Source organism: Ambystoma mexicanum, chromosome 2q (genome assembly GCF_040938575.1).
Source record: "Ambystoma mexicanum isolate Mex_15411 chromosome 2q, UKY_AmexF1_1, whole genome shotgun sequence".
Lineage (NCBI taxonomy): Eukaryota > Metazoa > Chordata > Amphibia > Caudata > Ambystomatidae > Ambystoma > Ambystoma mexicanum.
This window is the reverse complement of record NC_090924.1, coordinates 11241590-11266215: the sequence shown is the minus strand read 5'-3', so window position 1 is coordinate 11266215 and position 24626 is coordinate 11241590. Positions and strand designations below refer to the sequence as shown.

General features: G+C 46.6%; 1 protein-coding gene across 2 annotated transcripts in view; it reads left to right on the top strand.

Moving 5' to 3' along the window:
• The window catches only part of PGAP6 (post-GPI attachment to proteins 6), a 1624027-nt gene that overhangs the window by 1032532 nt on the left and 566869 nt on the right, over positions 1 to 24626 (top strand). The gene's annotated exons all lie outside the window — the stretch shown is intronic.

Here is a 24626-nt window from a genome sequence, read left to right as displayed (position 1 = left end):
TTTAAAAGTGTAGTAATCATTAACCTAGTGAAAACCTCTATGGATGCTCCACCGTTAGCATTAGATAAAATCCTGTTTTGATGTTCACAGACGACTATTCTCAACGTCAATGACCCCTGTGGGACTGCTCTGCCAGTTGGACATTTTTGCAAACTTTTGTCGGGAAAATGGCCTGACAATCAATGCCCAGAAGAGCAAGGCCATGGTTCTTAGAGGTAATGGGGCAGAAGAACAGGCCAAAATTAGCCTCGATTTGGGGGAAGTATCTATTGAACAGGTCGATAAATATGATTAGTTGGGCCTTAGAATGAAAACAGGACTGCACCTGGAAGGAACAGCTGGAGAAAGCTAGCCTGACCTTAACCAGGTACAGTGGTACCATAGCCAAATTTGCCAGACAACATGGGGGTGGGATCGTGAGTGTGGCCCTAAAGGCATATAAGGCCCAGGCGTGACAGGCAGCCCTCTATGGTGCTGGGTTCTGGGGATGGTCCAACAGCTCACATTTGTCAACCATCATAGAAAATAAATTCCTTAACAACCTTCCTATTTCCGCTGTGAATTTTCAGATTGCCTTGTCCTGCCTTGCCCTTGTTTTGGGTTCTGGAATGTTGATTGTGTCCAATTTATGTATTAACTTGTTTGCTCATTACATTTTTTGTGAGCAGAGCTTTGCCTTGAAAAAGACCTCTGGAGGTCGAAACACATGTTGGCATATAACTCTGACTCTTGAACATGGACATTATTAAATTATGAAAGATAACGTTGTGAATTTTATTAGTGACTTTCTTGAGGGTTTTGCTTCATTTACTAATCTTAATTTCATCATTGCAAGCTCTCTACTCTGTGGTGCTAGCAGCGCATTTATTTGGTGAAACAATTACTGTTTTTCTTTCATGTGTAGTAGGTTTTGAGGTGCCTACTTGTCTCACCATAGTGCAGCAGCTAGTTGTGGTACAATACCAAGCAGTGTGCACCTGATTTACTTGCTCAAGCGCTTCCAATCCCTGGCACACCTTAACTGCACTGTTTAGAATTTTCAGATTAAACTTGCAGCCAATCGATAAAGAGTATAGGGCAAAACCTGTATTTTATTGGTTAAGGCTCTGGACCAATGGGAACCTATCCAAGTATCGAGAGGCAATTGGGGATTTAATTACAAAGGAAGGAGCCATGATGCTGCCATGGCTCCTATTTTTAAAGAATTAACTCCAAGCATGTGGCTTTATGACTGTTGGTCTGACTTGAATACTATTGGTGTTGATTCTAAGGCTAATGTGCAGCTAGCACTCCTGGCTACAAGGGAAGCTGAAATTGGTAGGAAATTGTTGACTTCGACTCAGTTTTATAGATATTGGTCCCTGAAGCAGAATGCAGGCTATGAAAATTATTTGGACCAAATGCACCCGAAGCAGTGGGACTCTCTCTTTACCAAAGCCCACCTTGGCATACTTCCTCTCGCTGCTCTGAGGTCCAGGTGGAACCCTAATGTTACCCCGACCTGACTTTTCTGCCCGGATATTGTGGAAGATATGGTACATTTTTGATTGCTCTGTCCTAAATATGGTGATCGAAGAAAAGGATCCTTAAACACTTTTTATTTCGCGCTCAGTGAACACCACCACAGAGGCCATAATATTTTGCTTAGCAGCCAAGGATCAACTTGTAATTTTTGCTGCAGGGTGGTATTTACTTAGAGCATGGCTAAGAAGATCTAAATATTTGATTCGGTTCACAGGTACTAGGGTGGGCCCCAGCGGCATTATAATATCTACCTTAACCCCTTTTGTATGTGAAGTGGAGGGGTCCACTCATCAATAAGTGTTGTCTGTTCCAAATGAATACATTTGATAGTCATATGGGTCTTGTGATAAACCTGAGGGCGTCCTTGCATCTATTTCCCCTAGATCCTCTGCAGAGGTGGCCAGTGAAAGGCCATCGCTTTTGGATCCTGACCCTGGGGTGGAAAAGCGAGTGAGGATCACCTGGGTGAAGGGTTCTTGGGGAATAAAAAAGATGGATCCTCAGGTGAGACGCGGTATTGCCCCTTTCCATTTTGTGATGAACCCTTATTCCCAAACGCCTTTGTGGGATATTGTGTCCCCATTCCCTTTGGTCAGAAAAAATGACAAGCCTCGAAGACCCAGAGGGAGGATGAGAAAGAATAAGGTGCACTTGGATGAGACATGGTATCCCCTTTTCCCACTGACGACAACCCAACCCTTCCCCGACCCTTATAGGTTATTGTAAGTCCACTTCCCTTGTTTCCCCATATGTAAACCTGACATTACTGAGACGGAGAGGAGGCAAATAAGAGCAATGAAAACTAAATGCTTTTACCACTCTGGTACTGGGACGAGGAAGATGCCGGTAAAGAGCAGTGAAGGTCAGGTGTCCCTTTAATTGTGTGTCCCTATATTCACTAATTGGCGCCCTCTACAGGTAAGGGGCTCGCCCTCGGTGGTGACTAATATTACACCTGTCAAGGGTACACAAAAGGAGGTGAAGTCTATCCCTATCCTTGCTCACTACTTTCCTGTCTCCTAAAATGCTGCACACCTCATCAAGGTCGATATTTTTACTTTATTGTCATCTCCTTGGATCTGTGTGGCTTACAGTACTCAAAGCCTTGAGTTTACTAATCAAGGAATTTCTAAAACCAAAAAACAGCTACCAATCTTGTTGGGGCTTCTTATCTTAAAAATATACTACTATGTCTGTGCCGTGTCTACCACTTCCGTTTGTATCGAACACGGGATCTACGTCATCACTCCTGGATCTGTTGTCTACTGGCCTACAGAAAATTGGGGAAAATATTAGTAACCACCGAGGGCGAGCCCCTTACCTGTAGAGAGGGCCAATTAGCGAATATAGGGACATTTAGCTAGGCATAGGGACTCAGACCATAGGATTAAATAATTTAAATAACCTGTTTCTGTCTAAATGGTGTTATAAAGCAGTCAGGCGAAGACAGGATAAGGAAGCCTCTGACTCTGAGTCATTTGTATGTCCCTTTAATTGTGGTCAGGCAGGGCTGATTGGACATTCACACCTGCAGCCTGTGAAGGGGGCTGCAGGTGTAAAAAGAGTCTTGCCCACCAGCAAAGAAAGCGACAGGAGAAACAGTAGGAAGACTGGTGTAAGCAGCAGGGAACTTTAATTGGAAACCACGCTGAAACACTGAGATCTGTTGAGAGATGCAGTCTATGGAAGCGTGGCGCAGGAACTGGGGCTCTGTGGAACCGACAGGACATTGTGAAGGGAGCCGTGTGGAGAGGCTGTCCCTTTTCCCTGTGGTCAAGATGCTCATTCCCCTTTGTCAGGAGGTTGCCACAGGAGTGCCTGAGGGGCAGGAGTTGAACCCCTGACATGAAGAGCAGAAGGCTGAATGATCCACCCTACTGGAAGCTTGTAAACGTGACCAGTGAGTTTTCTAGCAATTGAGAAACTCATTGCGCAAGCATTTGAACCTGTCTTTTCGAGGAATCCTTTATATCGGAGTGGTTGCGTGTTTGAGGAAACACATTTTAAAGGTCTGCGATCCAATCCATTGTCAAATATTGAAATAATTGGAATACTTCTATCAAAGTGATCGCGTGTTGGAGGAAACATGTTTTCGAAAGTCTCTGAATGCTCGGCATTTAGTTTGAAGGGAATTTCTTTTTTTAAGCAGTTTTATTGCTTTTCACCACAAAGTAACTTACAGCCTTAAATATCATTCACATGACAATCTATATCCAAATATGTCTGCTTGTTCCTCCATCCCCTCAACTCCCCCCATACCCAGCTTAATCCACCTGCACTATCTCTACCACATTGCAACTGACTGTACTCGGTGTCTATATTAGCCTCTAGCTCCCTGCCTGCCCACCCTCAGCGGTATCGCTATGTCCAGCAGCAGCTAACTCCGACACCATATGTTTCCATGCACCCAAATCCACATTCAGCTCCTCTTGGCCTTGGTGGGCTTCTTCTTGCCATTCTGAGGTTTCTGCTTTCGTCCATTTCTGGAGGTCCTCCCACCACAAACGTACTTATGGACCCTTGCGTGCTTTCCAGCCCATTGCTATTCTGCATTTCGCCAGTATATATGCCAGATCCTTCAACTTACTCATATGTCTCGCCCACTTCGGTCTTGCAAAGCTACCCAGCAGGCAGGCCATGGGAGTCCTGGTATCTAGTGTAATGCCCGCTTGTGCTAAGGCTTGGGCTATCTCTTCCCAATATTGTCTAATCTTCGTGCAAGCCCAAAACATGTGTACTAGATTAGCATTAATGAATTCACACTTCGGGCAGGATTGTGTTTTTCGCATTACTTGGTCACGTACAATGGGATCAACTGGTAACCTTAGTAATAATAATAATTTAGCATTTATATAGCGCTACAAACCTTCAGGTATCTGAGCGCTGCTCATTACCCACGGTGTGACATGCTCAATTATCGACCTTGGGAGGATGAAGGGCTGAGTTTGGCCCTGCCGGGATTCGCACCTGCGTCAGCGGTTCCGGGGTAGGTCTGTTGAGAGCTCCCGTACATGCACGGATTTCCCTGCTTTTCGCTCCGCGCATGCACGCTATTTCGGTCTCTGAACAACGGCGGCTTGCGTTGCAAGCCTTGTTATGGTGCCACCATTACAAATGCAGCCGCGGGAAGCAGTGTTTTCACTCTGGTACTCGCTACTGGTTTCCTTGCACCTTGAAGCCTTGCTCCTGCTCTCTGTGCCCTGACACTCTCGCCTTAGGCCTTCTTGCCTGCTCCTGCTCTCTGTGCCCTGACACTCTCGCCTTGGAAGCAAGACGAGACGGAGCAACACAGGTTTGATCCTCAGGTCCGCGCTTAGAAACCTCTGGGTATTAAGCGTGTTATAAATGACCTATCAAATATCAAATCAAATATCTCTCGCCTTTCTGTGGCCTGCCATCTGCCAACCCTTCCCTTGTGCTGCCTGCTCCCTTCCTTCCTCTTCTGCCTGGCTTCCCTCCTTGTGCTACTGGTGTGAATCCTGTGCTGCCTGGTTCCTGTCTTCTGCTACTCCTGACTGGACCTTTGGATCTACCATCATCCATTCTGACCGGACCCTTGGCCTTATCACATCAGCCTTCCCTGTCAGTGCTTGCACTGTTTCTGCGCCATGTAAATCTGGGAAGTGCTGTCCCGCGGCTTGGCAAACTGATCCAGGATCCCCTAGTCACATTCTGGTGGGTCTTGGGTTGGTTTATAGTGTCACCTTATCTACTGATCCCGAGGCAGTCTTGCATCAACTCCACCGTCACCAAGAACATCAGGTACGAAGCACCAGCGAGACACTCTGTTTAACTATGCTGTGTATTTCGGTAGACTGTGCTTTACTTGATTGTCCTGCAATCTGCCTGCAACAGACTCCGCTGGTTTCCCACGCCGCCTGTCCCCACAGCACACCTGTTGTTCGGGGTCTGCGTCGTTTGGGGGTGGGCACTAATGTTATTATGGTAAATTGTAGTCTGTGCCGTAACTGATTGTTCCGTCTTCCGCCTTCCACAGAATTCGCTGGCTTCTCACGCTGTCTGTTGTTACCGCTCTCCCGATATTCGGGGTCAGTGTGGGTTGGCACTAGTGTCGTTATAGACACTGCCACTTCTCACCTTGCATATGAGGATTCTTTCGGCTTATCGGCCACACCGACAGTGCTGCCTCATTTACATGCGACATGTACAGGAGACATTCCTCCGTATTCGTATGCACTGCAGTTCTCTATCCGATGCCTCTCATAAGTGTGGGGCTTGTGGCGCTGCCCCGTGATGGGACGCGCACGCGGCGGCGTGACGTTGCACATCGCTGCGTGCAGTATAAATAAACGGGGTGTTCCCGGCCACTTTAGAGCCCAAACTGGAAAGACGTGTGTCATGTGGGGTCCTTCCAGGTTGGGGGCTTACGGGACCGCATGGGGCAAAGGACAAACCCCCAACAGTGGCGACGAGTGATGTCGGATGCCCGGGCCCGGCGGTGAAAGCATTCCGAATTTATTTCCCTGAAACGCAACGATGGGCCTTTCGTTTCACGCCGTGGCCGCGGATCGCACACGCGGCTGGCGGCCATTTTGTCGGTGAGGCCATGGAACTTCATCAGGCTCCGGTTCGGAGGGTGAAGGTGATCCAGGTCTAATTTTTGGATATTCTGATTGCAGACAGATTAATCTGCACGCCCATGCCTGGTTTGTGAATTTTACTTCAGATTTGGGACTTCTACGTCGAGTGAAAGCTAGGAGAAGGGCTAATATGGCTGGGCCTGCTTAGCCCACTTCATTTTCTCAGCTTAATTTTTGGGACACCTACACCCTTGAGTCTTGCAGCAGCAAGGGGACACGGTGCTTCTTCATCCCTTTCATCATCAGGACGCTGTGGCTTCCTCTTTGCCCCCTTCATCATCAAGGTGGACTGCTACAGTGGAGATCTTCATGTTGGTGTGCTTCTGTCTTCTCTTCGATTTCTTTGGTGCTGGAGGCAGCCTCAGGTGAGCTGAGGGCAGGATACCACCACCTCTCCCCCAGGTTGGACTGGTGCTGTGCCTGGGTGGGGTGTTCAATCCATGTGGAGGTGGTGGGTGGCTGAGTTGCGGCCCTCAGGACCCAAGGTGGGGGTGCCTGTGTGCTCAAGCCCATGAGTGATGTGGAAGATCTGAACGGAGGGGCCGCGGCAGCCGCACAGCTTCCCCAGGACGGGGGTCACGCGGCAGCTCATCGGCAGGCCCTTCAGCCCCCGGCGCTTCCAGTGCAACAGCCAGAGGCGGCTCCGCAGCTGCCCCCTCAAGTTCAAGTAGGTGGTCTAGCTCCTGGGCCTCAGGGTCCACCAGCAGTACAGATTGCTGCTCAGCCAGGACCTCCCATCATGGCTCAGGCACGAGCCCAGGCGGCCCTACAGCCCATCCCCGAATTTGATGCTTCGGGCCCACCATCCAGCATGGGGCCCCGGTGGAGGAGGTGGGTTGGTCCCTCGACATGTATTTCAGGGCTGCTCAGGTGATGGACGACAGCAGGGTGGCTACGATGCTGTACTCCGCGGGGCCTGCGATCCAGGAAATTTTTGAGTCGCTCACTCCAGGAGATGCCACCTACGATGCGGCCAAGGCAGTACTCCAGGCCCACTTTCTACCCCTCGCCAATGTGGACTATGAAAGATTTGTGATGTTATCGGCCAAACAAAAGGACGATGATACACTGGACACCTTTTATGGTCGCCTGCGCCGCCTCTCCCTGGGCTGTGCGTGGGGGGACGCGGAGGACATGATGCGCACGATGCTGATTCAAGCGTGCTCCTCCGGCAAGCTCAGTAGGCAGGTCCTGAGAGAGCCGGGTATTACTCTGCCCCGCATTCTGGAACTGGGGCGGTGCCATGAGGTGGCGGAGGCTCGGGCAAGCAAGATGGAGGCGGGGTCCCGCTCAATAAAGTCGGAGGAGGCGTGTGCCGGGGAGGCAGAGGAGTGAGAAGGCCTGGTGGGGGACCCCGTGACAGAGCTGGGAGAGCGGGGGAATCGTGCCAGAAGTGCGGCTACGACCTCCCCCACCCGACGGAGTGCCCGGCGGCTGGGAGAACATGTGGTAGGTGCGGCCTGCCTGACCATTTCTCGAGGGTTTGCAGGGCAGCCCTGCCTGTGATAGTGCCGAGAGGCCCGGGCGGACTTGGACCCCACGCCAGAACCGCCCGCCAAACGTGGCCCAGGTGGACCAGGGTGAAGAAGAAGAGACCCAGTGGGACGAGTCCGAGGAGGAAGAGGAAGAGAACATTTTCTTTGTTTCCAGCGTGGAAGTCCCGAAGGGGAAGGGCAGGAGGCAACCGAGGTGTGTGGTGGAGGTCAACCACTCGCCAGTCCCGGTGCTGGTGGACACCGGAGCCTCGGTCAATGTGATGGCCCGGGGGCACTATGATGCCCTTGGATCGCCCCCAAAGCTGGTCACGCCGAGAGCCCGCATGTTTGCGTTTGGAGGACTCGAACCAATACCGCTGGACGGTGCCTTCGTGGCAAGCGTGGAGCATGAGGGCTCGCGAATCAAAGCCCGGTTCTATGTAACCACTGTGAGCAATAACACTCTGCTGAGCTGTGCCGCCGCCGAGGCTCTCGGAATTGTCAGCTTCGCATACTCGGTGTACCTCGAGGACATCAATGATCTGCTCGGCAAGTATGCCGCCCTCTTCAACGGCATTGGAAGGATGACCGGTGACCCGGTTAGGCTACACATCGACGACTCTGTGCAGCCCATTGCATTGAAACACCGCAGGGTACCGTTTCATCTGATGGAGCAAGTTAACAAGGAGCTCGACAACCTGGTGAGTCTGGACATTATCGAGAAGGTCGAGGGCCCGACCCCCTGGGTGTCCCCAATCGTTGTGGCTAGGAAGCCCAAACAACCCGAATCTGTCCGGATCTGTGTGGACATGAGGCTGCCCAACAAGGCCATTAAGAGGGAGCGGCATCTCACCCCCACCATCGATGACATTATTGCTGAAGTGCAAGAGGCTCGGTTCTTTTCCAAACTGAACCTTCGAGCAGGGTATCATCAGGTGGTCCTCCACCCCGAGTCCCGGTACATAACCACATTCACTACTCACCGTGGACTATACCGGTATAAGAGGTTGAGCTTCGGTGTGTCATCGGCGGCAGAAGTCTTTCAGAACATCATTAGAAGCGCCCTCGCAGATCTGGAGGGTGTCCTGAACATTAGCGACGACATTTTGGTGTTCGCAAAGACCGAGATGGACCATCTAAGGAAACTCGGAAAGACCTTTGAGCGGCTACAATCTCTGGGCCTCACCCTTCATCGGACAAATGTGAGTTCCTGCGTCCCTCCATTGAATTCTTCGGGTTTGTGTTCAAGGAGGGGGGGGGTCTCGCCGGATCCGAAGAAGGTCCAAGACATTAAGAAGGCGCAGCCCCCCGAGTCGGTGTCTGATGTAAGAAGCTTCCTGGGGATGGTGACCTACTGTGGGCGCTTCATCCAAAATCTCGCCTCAAGGTCTGAACCACTCAGGGCACTAACGAAGAAGGAGTCGGCCGGGCACTGGGGCCCACTGGAGCAATCGGCTTTTGAGGACATTAAGAGCGCCCTGACAGCAGAGGACACCAGGGCGTTTTTCGACCAGGCGCTGGCGTCGGAGATCATTGTTGACGCCAGTCCATTTGGCCTGGGTGCTGTATTGACTCAAGTGGACCGGGACGTGAACATCCGGCCCGTGGCTTACGCCAGCAAAGCGCTCTCGGAAACTGAGCAAAGATACTCCCAGATTGAGCGGGAGGCGCTGGTGGTTCTCTGGGGTTGCAGACATTTTCGACTCCATGTCTTGGGTCGTCCAGTGACGGTGGTGACAGACCACAAGCCCCTGCTTCCCATTCTGGCAGGGTCATCCTCGAAGCCCCCGGCCAGAAGCGAGAGGTGGATGCTTGCTCTTCTCGAGTATGGAGTTACACTGGTTTATCGGCCGGGTGTCAACAATGCAGCGGACTACCTCTCCAGACATCCGGGAGTGCGTGGGGGAGAAGAGTATGACACCTGCGCAGAAGAGGCCGACGAGCATGTTCAAATGGTGGTGGAGGCGGCCACGCCGAATGCGATTCCTCTGTCAGATTTGGAGGCGGCCGAGGACGAGTGCTTTCAGATCCTCAAGCACTCAATGCAGCACGGCTCCTGGAAGTCCATCCTGGAAGCTCTGGCGGGGCGGACCCAGGAGGCCAAGACAGGACTTGAACAACTATGGAAGGTCAAGGACGAGCTGTCGTTTTCGGCGTCGGGCCTGCTGCTCCGGGGTGACCGGATAGTGGTTCCCCAGTCCAAGGTGAAGGGGGGTGATTACCCTGGCCCACCAAGGGCATCAGGGAGCCACCAAGGCGAGGCTTCGGCTGAAGGTATGGTTCCCGTAGCTTGAGCGGAGGGTCGATGACATTGTGGCAGCCTGTGTATGGTGCCAGGCGGCCTCTCCTCTACAGCGAGAGCCAGCGATCGAGGTGATGCCCCGAGGCACGCGGCCTTGGGAGGTCGTCCAGGCAGACTTTGGGTCCACGTCTGTAGGCACCCACTTCATTGTACTAGTCGACGAATATTCACGATATCCGGAGTTGGAGTTTGTCGAGTCGGTGGCCTTCGAGCACGTGGTTGTGGCGCTGGAGAAGGTGTTTGCGGCCCATGGCTTCCCCCACACCCTGTGCTCGGATAACGGGTCGCCGTTCCAGAGCGAGCGGTTCTCCGAGCTGATGGAGAGCTGCGGGGTGCAGCACCGGAAGGTGTCCCCTTTGTGGCCCGAGCAAACGGAGACGCTGAGAGACTGATGCGGACACTCAATAAGACCTTCAGGATCGCTCAAGGACAAGGGCAGTCACTCCAACGAGCCCTATACCAATTCCTGCGGGTGTACCGCACCACCCCCCATGCCTCCACGGGGGTGGCTCTGTTTAAACGATGCCCCCGGGGTCTGCTACCCGAAATCGGGAAAAAAGAACCAGGAGTGATTGATAACCAACAGGTGGAGGCAGACCGGCGGGTGAGGATTGAACAGGAGAATGTGCAACGGGGTCTCCGGCCCCAGCGGCTCGAGCCGGGGGATGAAGTCCTCATCCGCAACCGACACCCCCATGGGAAGCTCTCGCTCCCCTATGAGCCGGAGCCGTTGGACGTGGTGGCTGTAAAAGGGTCCATGGTGACCGCCTCGGACGGAAGGTCTGCTGTCACCCGGAATGTCAGCTTCTTTAAGAAACTAGGTGACCCCAGGACTGAGCCACCGCTGGAGCCTGACTTGACGGAGGTGCCTGAGGACGGAGGAGGCCCATCCAGCCCACCGGAATCCCAGGTCCGGGGGACGTCTGCAGAAGGACTTCCCGTGCCGGAGGTAAGCGGGAGGTACCCCCAGAGGGCTGGGCGAGGGAAACCCGCTTACCTCAGCGAATACGTGCTGGGACATTTATTTGGTCAACCGGAATGAGGGGATCCGGATGGTTGACATTAAAGGGGCTGTGGGCGTGCAGTGTTGTTGTTAAGTGATGTGTGGTTTGCAGTGTATAATAAAAAGCAGTTGTGTGTCCTCCCTGAAAAAGGAGGAGTGTGGCGCTGCCCCGTGATGGGACGCGCATGCGGCGGCGTGACGTTGCACGTCGCCGCGTGCAGTATAAATAAACGGGGCGTTCCGGGCTGCGTTAGAGCGACCGGGAAGCCCGAACTGGAAAGACGTGTGTCATGTGTGGTCCTTCCAGGTTTGGGGCTTACGGGACCGCATGGGGCAAAGGACAAACCCCCAACAGGGCTCCAGCCAGTTGCCCCACACTGAGTCCTTCGGCAGTGTCAAGCTGTTGCATCCGAAATGGCTTGTATATTATCTTTCTTGTTATATTACTGTTGCTGGCCCAGCTCAGTCTGCTATTGCTGCAGACCCGCTTGCAGGTTCCGGTCAGGTCGCATACAGCCACTAGTGACTCGCAGCAGTCTCACCTTGCCGCAGTGCTCTGTTCCAGCTCATCACTTTTTCTAGTAGTGGCCGCCATCTTTCTTCGTTCCCCTCTTGCCAGACCACAAACTTCCTTTGGCTTGCTTTCTATTTATTCCTCCATTTATTCCTCCATTTCCAGATCTCCGCTTGCTCGCATATATGCACAACCACGTTATGTGCATGGTGGCTTGTTTATGTGCATAAACGCATACTGCAGCTTCTGTTTCTGCACAGGATCATTGGGATCGGCAAGAGCTCCTGGAAAACACGCCCTACTGCATGGCCACTTAGCCACGCCCCTCTAGTTTGAAGTGAATTAAAGAAATGTTACACTGCAGGCTAAATGGAAAGTGTGTTCTGAGCGCAACCCATGCCTATGGAATACCGAACTGAATGAAAACCTTAACACGCACAACCAATATGTATTGAATGCCGAACTGAGTAAAAACTTTACAAAAGAACAGAACTGTTGCATATTAAGTTTTGGAAGTAAAACAGAACTTTAAATTCGAGTAAAACCATTAGATGCTGGATTGTAAATGAAACTTTAAATCCAAAACAGTGTATGCTTGTATTCTAAAATGAATGGCGTGAAAACTGCATGTAACAGAAAATTACATTGAAAGCAGAATTAATTAAAACTTTGAAGTTTATTCCAACACCGCAGCAATTTGTACATAAAAAAGAAGGCACAAGAGTGACAACTTTAAAAAGACAATTTTGTGCTGCTGATATTAAGTCTTGGGGCAGGGAACACTGAGACGTGAACCATTTATTGACTTGAGACTGGAGTCTCAAGGTTTTTTTGTGCTTGGAACTGTATCATCCTGAACTCAAGAAGAGGTAATTTTGAGACATTTTGCTGGAACTGTTTTTGTGCTTGGGGAAGGGAGCTGTAAAGGAAGCTGCGAGCTGGAAGAGGCTCATAACTTTGTTGGACACAGTTTCTTCTGGTTGCTGACTTCCCTAAACATTGTATAAATTAGTTGTGAGGGCAAGTATAGGTTTTGGGGACACAGATTCTTCAGTTGGACTCTTTGACTCAGACTTTCCTTAGGTAGGGAAATCCCACCTTAGCATAGGGCAATTTAGGCCTCTTTCCATCATGACATTTAGGTTAATACAAGTGTTTGTTTTGAATTTTTAATCTTTTGTCTGTGTCTTGCTTCATGGTGCTTTCACAGTCCTGACTGAGTTTTGTAATCCTGAATGCACCCTACATACACTGTCACTTTTGTAATTGCACTGATGATTACGTTTTGCTAACTACACAGTGATTGCTTTGAAATGGGTGAACTTCATCTGAAGTCTGCTCATGCATCTTTGCACATTTGGGATTTCTTTCTGATCTGCGTGATTTTAATGTAGACCTTCATTGGGCGGTGTATATGGAATGCACCTTATGCACATTGGCACTTTTGTGAATTGTATTTATGATTATTTTCTGCTATAACTACAGTGATCTTCCCAAGTGGGTGAAAATTGTTTGAAGCTTGTTTATGTATTATTTCAGATGCTTACAATTTTATTTGATCCCACAATGATTTTGTGCACTAGCACCTGGAGCATATCTTATGCGCAGTTGCAATTACCATAATAAAAGATCTCTGACCCAAATAACCAGACAGATTCAAAGAATATGGCAAAGTACTACTTTATTGTCAGCTCGAATAAAGAAGGGAAATTTGGTGATCATAGAAAATGCAGCTCACTCACTCTCGTCTAATTTCTTATCACACCAAGAGTTTATACTACAATGTACGTCAGCTATGATGTTTTCCTACCTGGAAAACAAAACCTATCGAGGGGAGGGATTGGTCGGTGGACATATATGCTAATAATATGTGTAAGCGTTAATAACATCATTGCCTGCCCCTTATGTAGTAGGCATGCCTCAAACTACCCCTAAAATACGTATAATACTGATTATAGCAGAATACTAGCAATGGATTGGCTTGTACAACACTGTATAGCATGCTGCTTCATAACCACTTGTGATTGGTTGCCATAGTCTCCCAACCTTGGACATTCGGCTCATTAGCAGCATGTGAACAAAACAAAACCCAGGTGCAGAAAACGACGTCAGTCCACTGCCCACTTTGGTCAATTAGCCTACTATCTCTCATAAGTCAGGCTACAAGCCACGGCTTCTCCTTTATAGTTCACCTTGCTGACTTTTTTCTTCTCGGGGCCTTTTAAGGGAGTCTGGGTACACCACTATCTTCATCTGAGGCCTAATGAACAGACTGTGTCTTCTCTTCTTGCATCACGTGTTAGTAGACCATGAATTTGTCCATTTCATCCTTTTATTTACTGCTATTTCATTTATTTGCGCCGGGTGCTATTACTCCTCTTGGAGACTTGGTCGTTGCATCTTACATATGTTTTTCACATCTTTTAATTGTCTAATACTTGGCACTTGCAGATGTTTTTGATTCTGCTCAATCTAAGAGAAATGTGCCCTTCATTCTTAGCTTATCCTAGTTAACCTCCGTTGTACTTTCCAATTATGTCCTGCTGCGTCATCCTTAGTCTTTTTTAAACAGATGTTAGTTGTTGTTCGCACAAAGTGATTTTTGCAGCGTCTCCCAGTCCTGCAGCCTCAGTTTGTTTCTGAGGTAGTTTCAACGTGATCCGAAATCCATCTTTACATCTTGGCCACTATATACATGTTATAGTTGCTATTGCAGCAAGCTTCTATATGTCTCATCTACCTTGCATTTCTTCATATGTACGTTTGTTGAGCTTCATTTTACTCATCTTTTTAACAGACAGTTTCTTCATCTTTCTTCGCTTAATTACTTTGATACGTCAATTGCACCTTCATTCTTTATGTTTTTACACATTGTTTCCATGTATCCTCGTATTCATGCATCCTCGTATCCACCCATTATGACGTCACTTCACTTGTGTCAGTTGGCACTTAGAGCTCTTCTATGTCCAATGGTGTGGTGTATGTCGACATCCTTCCACCACTTCAGTACAAGGGTACATTCGATGCTACTATCTGAGTGCATAACGTCTCTCATATCTTCGGTGCGGTCTTAGAATAATACCTTGTGTTACATACAGTGCTCCCTTGGTGTTCTTCCGTTATGACTGAGGTGAGGGGGTGAGCACTCGAGATAACGTCACATGCTCCTCTACAATTGTAATGGTGTGCTTTTGGTCAATTTGTATGTGTCGGCTTTTATTGTAAAACTACTGAAATAAAGCCTGAATGAATGAATATGGACATTGTTAATGGCAGGATTTGTTTAAAAATGTTGAGAAAATGTTTTTTTGAGTCTGTCCGTACAATACTCGCAGTGTGTTGAGTTTTATGGGTCAGAGAGTGTCAAGGAGGAGGTATGTTCTGCCATTGGCACATTTATGACAGGGTAATAGTGGAGAAAAGGAGGTAAATGAGGAAAGATCTGAGATGGTTGAAAACTAAGTTGACCCCAGACTCTACTAAAGGAGCAAATAAGATTTAAAAAAGTTATAAAAACTGGTTAAAGTGGAATATATATTCCAAGATGCTGCAGCAAAATGCAGAGGATATGTTGAAGGCTGGTTGTAAAAAAAAATGTTTTAGAAACCTGGGAGAGGTCTGAGACCTAATAAAGGGTAATGGTACTCTGCAGATGGCACTTCAACCAAATGGTGTTTCCAAGAAGACCTGGGTAAATCATTTTAAAAGCCTCTACTCAGATCAGACTAATGGGAAGAGTGAAATCAGAACAGGGGTGTGTGGTGACTGGAAAATAGCGCATAATGTGGAAGATATTCTGGCGTTAATTAAAAAGGCTAGTGGCTCAAAAGTCCCGGAACGGATGGCATAACAAACGCCATGTTGAAGCAAGAACCGGAGGCCTGGGCACATTTAATGGATATCCTATTCAAACAAATTGAAAGAATTTGTGATAATCCGGCATCATGGAAAAGAGTGATTTATAATCCTGATTTTCAAAAAGGTCAGTAGGGACGATCCGAAAAATGATCGTCGTCCTGCCCTTCTGGATGTTGTTGATGATAAAATCTCTGGGACATGGTTATTGACTATGCTTAGTGAGTGGTCCATAAGAGAGGTCCTCAATGACACCTTTCAAACAGGGTTCATACAGGGTCTGGGAACAAGCCCTAACATCATCTTGTAGAGCATTCTAAAAGGTAGAGCTTTGGAGGGCAAGTTGGATAACCTATTTAGCTTTTGTAATTTCAATAGGTCGCGGCTGTGGAGGAAATTGGCTAAATGAAATTGTCCAGCAGACCTTTTAGACCCATTGAAAGCATTGCATACAGATACTAGCTTACGGGTCAAATTAAATTCCACTGTGCTGTTATTAGAAGAAATAAGAACATTTGAGGGGATGAAACAGGGTTGTCCCCTAGCACAAGCCCTTTTTAACATCTTTGTGTCAGACTGGCGGGACAAAATAAACCAGGGAAATAGTTTCCCACCATGATTTGGAGAAAGACCAATCAGCTGACTGCGGCGCGCAGATCATTTGGTCCTGATGGACCAAGACCAAACTGCGATTGGTCTTCAACAGCAGTTAGGAAAGTTAGACGAGAATGTTGAAGAGAACGACCTTGTAAAAAATACAGACAAAACTAAGATTCCTATATTACAACAAGTGGAGTCTTTTATATACCTAGGAGTTTGTGTTAATACAAGCAGGATAGAGGCAAACATCGGAAATGTTTTAAAAAATAAGCCATTTTGGCGATCAGCAAGGATTCTCGACAGGAAATTCCGCTTTTCCATATTTCCTGTGCTGGATTTTTACAAGTTAAAAGTTACTTTGGCACTTACATATGGCTTGGAATCCTTGCTGTTTACCCCTCAGAAACTCTGGTCGGTTCTTGAGAGTATATTTTGGTTGAGGGCCTTACGGATGTAGACCTCAATTTCAGTACAGATATAAGACAGGAACTCGGTTTGGTTTCATTAAAAGCAATGGTGGAATGGAAATTGCTTGCCTTGTTTAGGAAAAGTGTCCTTGAAGCTCCATCCCCAATTATTTTTGAGATTTTAAAGAAAGAAATGACAGGTGCAACAAAAAAAAAATAACACTGAACACATGGAAACTGTTCTCTAGAGACCTGTTGGTAAAAGTATGCGTTTCAGAGGAGGATTTAAGCGACAACCATAATATGGTGAAACTTGGATTGGATTTCAGCAATAGAGCAGGCAAAAAAAGTTTGTTGTTTTACCATTTGAAACATGAAACAAGGATTTATGGTTCTGTGCCTTAACACTTGTGTACATTTCCTAGTAGCCTCTATAGAAACCAGTTTATGAGGATTCGGCTTAAATTATTTCTAACCAACGAAGTATTACCTACTAGATCGCGAATTAGGCCAAGGGATGTGCAATGAAATTATTGCAATAAGGAGGGCATGGCCTAATCTCTCTACCATATACTGTTATTTTGCACAGCCTTGACAGATACAAGAACTAAGCACTTTAAATTTTACTTGGATAAACTAAGCACTTTAACGCCCAAAGAACAGTGGGTTCTTTTAAGAAGTGGGGAAATGACATCCTTGGTTTGAGCTACTGTGACATTTTTAGAAATTGTCTTTCATAGGAAATTTTAGAAATGGTTTCAAGCATTTTGATATTCTGGAAATGTCGATGAAATGTGATCCTGTTTAAAATATTTTAATTAATTTGGAAAAAGGTTGAATGAAATGCTGAAGGTTTGTAATAAACTAATATGCGCACGCATTTCGGAAGTGCCATTTCATTTCGGAAGTGCCATTTACGAATGGGTGTGTTGGCTTGGATCCTTGACTCTCCAATTGGAGAATTCTACTGTGGTACGAACTGCACAACAAGGAGTTTTAACATCTATGGCTACTTGTTAGCTATTTACTTGTTTGAATTTATTATCTGTTAATTATATTTTGTTTGGTTTTTGTGGTTTTAGCTTAATTATTTGGCAGTCCCACCCCCTTTCCCACAATCCTAGTTCTACCGTGGGCCGCACACCTTTCGCGTGTGCGCATTTCAGGAGTGCCATTTACGAAGTGTTGTCGGCTGGCAGCTGGAGGTGGGTGGGTGTGCCTTTAATATTATTTCTATTTTTATGTTTATTTTTTCCCTGATTACTAACTTTTTAGTCTGAGTTGCTTTGTTCTGAATTTTAAGGGAGCGTATTTAGATTTACGCTGTTTTGTTTCCCCAAGTTTTAAGGTATTTTATTTGTGCTTTTGTGATACTAGTGGATGCCGTATTCACTCACGTCCGGCATGCCGGAATCAAGCGAAATCATTATGCACGCTGATGCTGCGTTGGTTACACCTAAGTCATCAACGCGCTTCATTCATTTATCACGCTCTAAAAACGGCCATGGCGAAACGCCATGCCGGACATTCGTAACTATTGTGCCCCGGTTATTCAAGCTTTTACACCTGTACAATCGTTAATTGTTGATATGAGTATTCGACCAACATTATCCTTGCCTAATAGACCTAGAGACTCCATTGAGAGCAGTGGACGAGTTCGCTCCAAAAGTACTCGGCCCAACTCTTTAGTAGACGCAGGTGTTATAACGTTGCCTTTGTCTTTCCCAAACTCTGTAGATAACCTGCCTCATTCTGATCACACTGATGTGCCTACCCTTGCTGTGGGTTGCTGCGCAGGGGGCTTTACGTCAAAAGACCCCGATAGTAATGCTGTGCAGGCGAATGCAAACCCTGCCGACGCTGCTGTGATTTCTTATTCTGCAAATAACAAGATTCCTCTGCACGGAAGTACGATAGATGAGGCTACTTGTTCTGTAAATAATGGGGCACATTTGCAGGCAATCGACGTAGACGAGGTCTCGCCAGTTAAAATTCCTATGAATGAGGATCTCTCACAATCGCTTATGATGTTTTCCCCTATGGCGGCAAACTCCTCAGCCTCATCCGTATCGTATCTGCAACCGACCCCGAGGCGAAAATCAACTTCTCCCCTAGGACCTCCTAGGGCTGATAATGGGAATTTCACTGTAGGATTCGAAATATCTCTGCCATCTATGAATGCAGCTCTTTTTTCATTGACCAAATGATATGAGACATTAGACACCAAACTAAATACACAATATTCTTTATTAACACAAATTGGCCAGCAAAAAGGAACCGTTCCAATGCATTGCCTGTGTTGTGAAGTAAGATCTAGTTTACCTAGTTTTCCAGACAGTTATTGAACCCTCGCGGTCCTCTGCCGCAAATTTGAATACTGACGAGATTTTGCTTATTGATTGTTCATGGAGCCAGCAGTCAAATTTTATGCAAACACAAATGAGGGAACAATTGCAGAGAACTATAATACAATTGCCTCCTAGTCCCTTGATCCAGAAGGAAGGGCTCTTAGAGGCCCCAATTATGCCAAAACTAAACGAGCAAGGGCCTATGACTTGCCAAATAGGCCAATCTTGCCAAAAACAGTTAAAACTAAGAATATTGAACCCTTATCTGCTAGCCATTCGGGCGTCAACATGCTGGAGCCCAAGGATGATTCCTCTACGGAGAAGGTGGGGTCGGAGGTGATTGTTGCGCCAAATTATAATATATTTGATACTAAACTGAAAACCGTAACAGATGAGCAGAAAAAAAGAAACCGAAAAACATCAAATCCTGTGCAGGCAATAAATCCTACTGGTGCTCAAAGATTTATTGAAAAACGGACTCTACCCAAAAAGGGCTTCGCTAGCATGTGTCGCTATTGCAAATAAATATCGAAATAAGTCCTCTCCGAAGTCTGTGCCCCTCGTGCAATCTCATCCCTAGCCCATGCCTCTCCCATATGAACCACTTGATGCTCTAGTTTTATTGGTTGGCAAAAAAGATGGTGCCTCTCCATGGCCACTTGACCGAATCAAAAGCCTTAACCGCGTCTAGTGACACGATCACCATTTCGCCTTTGTGCTTAGTTCCCCATTCGACAACTCGGAGGAGTCGTCTATGGTTATGTGTTATATTTCTGTTCGGGACATAGCCCGTCTGATCGGGGTGTATAAGTTTGTCAATAACTCTCCACAGTCTGTTTGCCAAGACCTCCGTCAATATCTTGCTGTCTTGGTTCAACATCGACAGCGATCTGTAAGAGCCACAGCAATGCCCCGGCTTGTTAGGTTTGGGAAGCAGTATTATGATCACTTCCCTTAGTGACTCCGGCAAACGTCCTACCTCAAACGCCTCATTTAGCATTTCCAACATTGGGGGGAGCTCTTCTGCCCTATAAACTTGGTAAAACTCACTAGGGAATCCGTCCGCCCCCGGGGTCTTACTCGTAAGCAGCTGCTTCACCACCTCCCTCTAACTCTTCCAAAGTGATCGGTGCATCCAGCTCTTCTCTTTCCTCAACACTTATTCTAGGCAGTCCTATGTCTTCTAATGTTTCCATTATTTCCTCATGACTACTTCCCTCCTCATCCCCATATAATGATTTATAATAATCCGCAAACTCCTGATTGACTCCCTCTTGGGTGTCCGCTATAGTACCATCGTCTCTAGTTATCGTTCTGATCGTGGGCCTGGGAGTTTCACTCTTATATAACCATGCCAAAAGCCTTCCTGTTTTATCACCTCCCGCATGCTGTCTCTCTATATATTTTTTATAGTTAAGGTTGCACAGCCTTTCCCATTGTTCTGCACATTTCTGTTGCAGTTTAAGTATCAGCTCCTTGTCTCCGCCCCCTTTATTTAATGCCTTTTCTAGTACCCTTTCTGTTTCTTGTAGTTCAGCCACAATCCCCCCTTGCAGGCCTTTTGATTTAGCTATGGCTACCCCTCTCATCACTACCTTGAAGGCTTCCCATAATGTGCTTGCCGAGTCAACGCTACCCATATTCTCTTCAAAGTGATTTATAATCTCCCCCCGTATATCCTCCCTGAACACCGGATCCTTAAGCGCCTCTGCCCGGATGCGCCATGTCGGAATCTTTGCCCTCGGAGGGCAATACTGCCACCCGAGAACCAGGACCCTCGCTTTATATTCTGCCTGTGTACTCTCCATTAATACTTCCGCCGTGGCAAAAACATAGTCCAGCCTCGTATGTAGCTGCTGCAGGGCGGAGTAGTGTGAATATTGCCTTTCTTGGGGGTGTTTCGTCTGCCAGACCAAAGTCGTCTAGCAGTGTCTGCAGCGCTTTTGCCGCTGGGGTGGGTCTCTCAAACTTGCCACACATGGGTTTTGTATTAATTAATTCCTCTTTCAATTATCAGTACATCCCCACTTGGGGAAGACAATTCCTCCCAGTGGCTGAGGACGGACAAGCTGTCAGTAAAAACCAGCCAAGCCATCAGAACCAATGTTAGCTAGGGAATCTTCTTTTTACATCCTGTACGTTGGCCTTGTGGAACACCCGGGGTTTAAGCATTTAACCAGTTCTAAAAATAACCTCCTGCGAGATTACGATATTGTAGCATTGCAGGAGGTATGGCTTTATAACCAAAAGACTTGGGATAAGCATGTAGTAGCCCTAATTCCTGCCATAGCCCCGATTAGGGGCCGCCCTATGGCGGGCTTATGGTAGTGGTGAAAACTTCCTCGAAATTAACCTTGGAATCTTGGGCGTCTCCTAATAGCTATCTATATATGGTAAAGATCAAGTCACCTAAATGCGTGATTGCTATCATTAACGCCTACTGGATTCACGCTGGTATCACTGACAAAGCCTTCATGACTGCCCTTGAAGAATTATTGGATTTAATCACATTTGAACGTTCTTGTGAACATGTAATTTTAGTAGGCGACTTAAATATCTCCTGTATTGTGAACCCCCCCCCCTAGATCCTCTCTCCTATTGCTGTGAGGTGGAACTCTCTAGTGAGAATGCACCACTTGTATATGCTTAATGGGTGTGTATATGGTGATGCGCCCCCGCTTACACTTGGCACAGAGGCAAGCAGGTTGCTCTGATTGATTATATTTATATGGATGGTGGCTTGTTTAACCTTGTTCCCAAATTTCACATTCCTCAAACATCTAGTGATCATGACATCCTGGTAGCCTCTTGGTCTTGGCTTAACCCAATAAAAACTCAAAATCCATCCTCAGCCACAGGGATGGTTTTAAGCAACGTTAAGAACAGGTTGCATTGGACTCCTGCTTTCTTGGATACTTTTAGTAAGAAACAAATCCAGTCATGTAATACGTCCAACCGGATGACCCCGGGGGGTGGCCGTTCATATGTGGATGTCATGCAAATCTTTAAGGTCGAGAAGAAATCGTTATCCAAACTTGCCAAAAGCAATTTACATGTGTATGATTCTGTTTTGGCCGCGAGAAAAGCGGCATATCTGGCTGAAAAAAGAGCTGTATGTTTTCTCTGCGGCCCTGATATGGCTTTGCGACTAAGATCTTTAAAATGCCAATATAAGAACTGGCTAAATGCGAGAAGAGCGCTACTTTATCAACGTGATGCTGAAACTATGCTAGGAGCGTTTGCCACCAAGAGCTCTGTAAGAATCTGGAGCTTACTGAATACAGCACCCAATGGCCTGGGCAAACATTCTTTTGATCATTTTTCTTTAGACGGCAAGGCATACAATAAGCAGTTTTGCATAGCAATTTGCTATGCAATTCTGTCAGTTTGCTAATCAAATGGACACGTGTGTAGCAAAGATAACTATTTAAATTGACCTTTTCAATGAAAGCAAAGCTCGCCCTGCATTCCTCTCTTGCCCTGTGTGCTCTCTTCCCCCTCTTTTTGTTCACTTCAAGTCCTAATGGAGAGAAAGCACAGCAGTAAGTGCCAAATGCATGTGTGGGAGTGCTATGCAAGAATTTCTTTTTCAAATAATTACAAACCAGAAATAATCAGGATGCTGCTTTTATTAAGCTTTCAATATGCTGTCTGGTAAAGAGTAGTATGTGTCAACTTTATATTTTTTTATTTTGAAAGACAGTCCTGCAATTCCATTCCTAAAATGTTGGTTGCTACCTAATGCATGATTAGAGTATTTATACTGTAAAACACTGCATCATCTCTAAAGTTTAGGTTAGTGCATCTACATTTTAATGTGTCAACTATATTTACTTTTGTTGGGGAAGATGCATCATATTGACGAGTGAACACTTTGAAAATGTACATGATCATTCGAAAATGTACATGATCACATGATCAAATGCTTTTGATGGAAAACCTAGTTCTGTAACCTGCAGGTTACATACATCTTGCAGCTTGTGCTCAACCCGTGAGCTAACACATACTCCTTGACATTCTATATTATCACCCAGTTGCTTTATACCGGGTACCCTGAAATTGAGATGCACACAAAGTACAATAGTCCATCTAGTGTGCCCAGTTCTCTGCCTGCTAGCAATCCACTCTGCTTAGTCTTTCTTTCCTCTTACATGATGAATACACAAAGCGAGCTAGATGCTTACGCAAAGTAGTGATCAACAGTGCCTTCCAATCTGTACATCTACAGATCTACTGCAATACCAAACACTGTAGTTAGCCTCCAGAGCTCGCTTTGCTTTATGATTATGATTGCATTATATATTACCACATGCAGGAGACAGCTGGACAAACTGTTTTCAGAGCCTTTTTATCATCTCTATTTGTGTCCATTCATGCAGCTAACCTTTTACATTTTATAGACACTCCGCTATGGCTCACAAAGTCTTTTTGCCCACTCGCATAGTTGAGTAAATTTTATAACAGGCCAGTAGCATTTGCAAGTGATGTTTGCAGTAAATGTCAAACAAAAGTGTCACTGTGCATGGCTGGCTTCTGAGTGGCAGCAGTGTACCAAACAAAACGGGGTTGTAGTGACATGCACCATTGTACACAAATTGCATTTCAAATTTGTTGTCCTCCATTTCTATGGGTTGAGTTAATTTCTCTTAGGTTGAATAGGGAAACTAAGTTACCCGACCTGCAGGTCTAGCTGCATTTTAAAGAGTTTGCAAGGCTTGACTCCTCTGTCTTATTTCAGCGGTACGCAAAACTGCTGTATTTTTGCTCATTGCATGTCTTGGGTACAATTAACATCTAGTGACATTAACAATATTAGTACAAAAATTGCTAATCAAATGGGTCTGTTTGCTAATCAAAAAAATGTTAATTAGCAATCTCTGCTAATCAATTTGTGAAAACGAATGTATGTCTTGGACGGTTAGAACTGGAGTCTTACCCCCATCCTGGAGAAAATCAATTGTTATACTGATCTTCAAGAAGGGGGAACGGTCCAAACCTTCCATTTATAGGCCAATAACACTTTTGGATATACCGCGAAAGCTTTTCGCCAGGTTTCTTCTTAGAGATCATAACCGCTGGCTGGATCTTACATGTTCAAGGGACCCTAATCAGAACGGTTTCATGCCTGGTTTGAGCATACTTTGCAGGTCATCAAATCCCAGGAATTGCATAAAGAACAGCCAGTTTTTCTGGCCTTTGATTTTCTGGCTGCGTTTGATTCGGTCTGTAGGGGGTCTTCTGATGAGCAAGTTGCGGCGAGCTGCTTGCCCGGATTACCTACTTTATTGGATTAATGAGCTCCATTCCCAGACCACAATCCAGATCAGGCTGTCCTTGGATGGAAATTTATCGGATCCTATCGAGACCCGTAGTGGCCTCAAACAGGGCTGTCTTTTGGCCTGTATGTTGTTTAACTTTTTTGTTTCCGATATGTCTAATGACTTTGCTAGCGTCATCTTGGACTCGCCCAGATTGGGAGGGTGCGCGATCCCCTGGTTGTTTTATGCCGACAACCTTGTGTTGTTGGCTAAGACTCCTGGGGGCTTGCGTTCCCTCCTCACCCAGCTTGGTACCTATGTTGAGGCGAACTTCCTGAAGATTAATCAGTCTAAATGTAAGATTATTGTTTGGGATGTTAGTCGAAGAAGAACTCGTAAATCAATCCCTTGGCTTTTGCAGCAAAAAAAGCTTGAGGTGGTTTCGGAATATAAGTACTTGGGCCTCATTATTAGTAGCCATCCTAATGACCAACTGTATAGTTTGGATCTTGACCTTAAGCTAAAGACAGGTATAGCCCAGACCTGTATTATCCAAGGGAAATATGGCACATTTTAATTCTTGCCTGCGATAAGCTTTTTTAAACAAAAGGTAACCCCTATCCTCACCTATGGGGCGGAGACAATGTATTGGCTGCCCAAGTCCTTCTGGTTGAAACTGGAGGCTCGATTTTGGAGGGCTATCCTTGGGTTACCTCAGACCGTATCTATGTGCCTAATT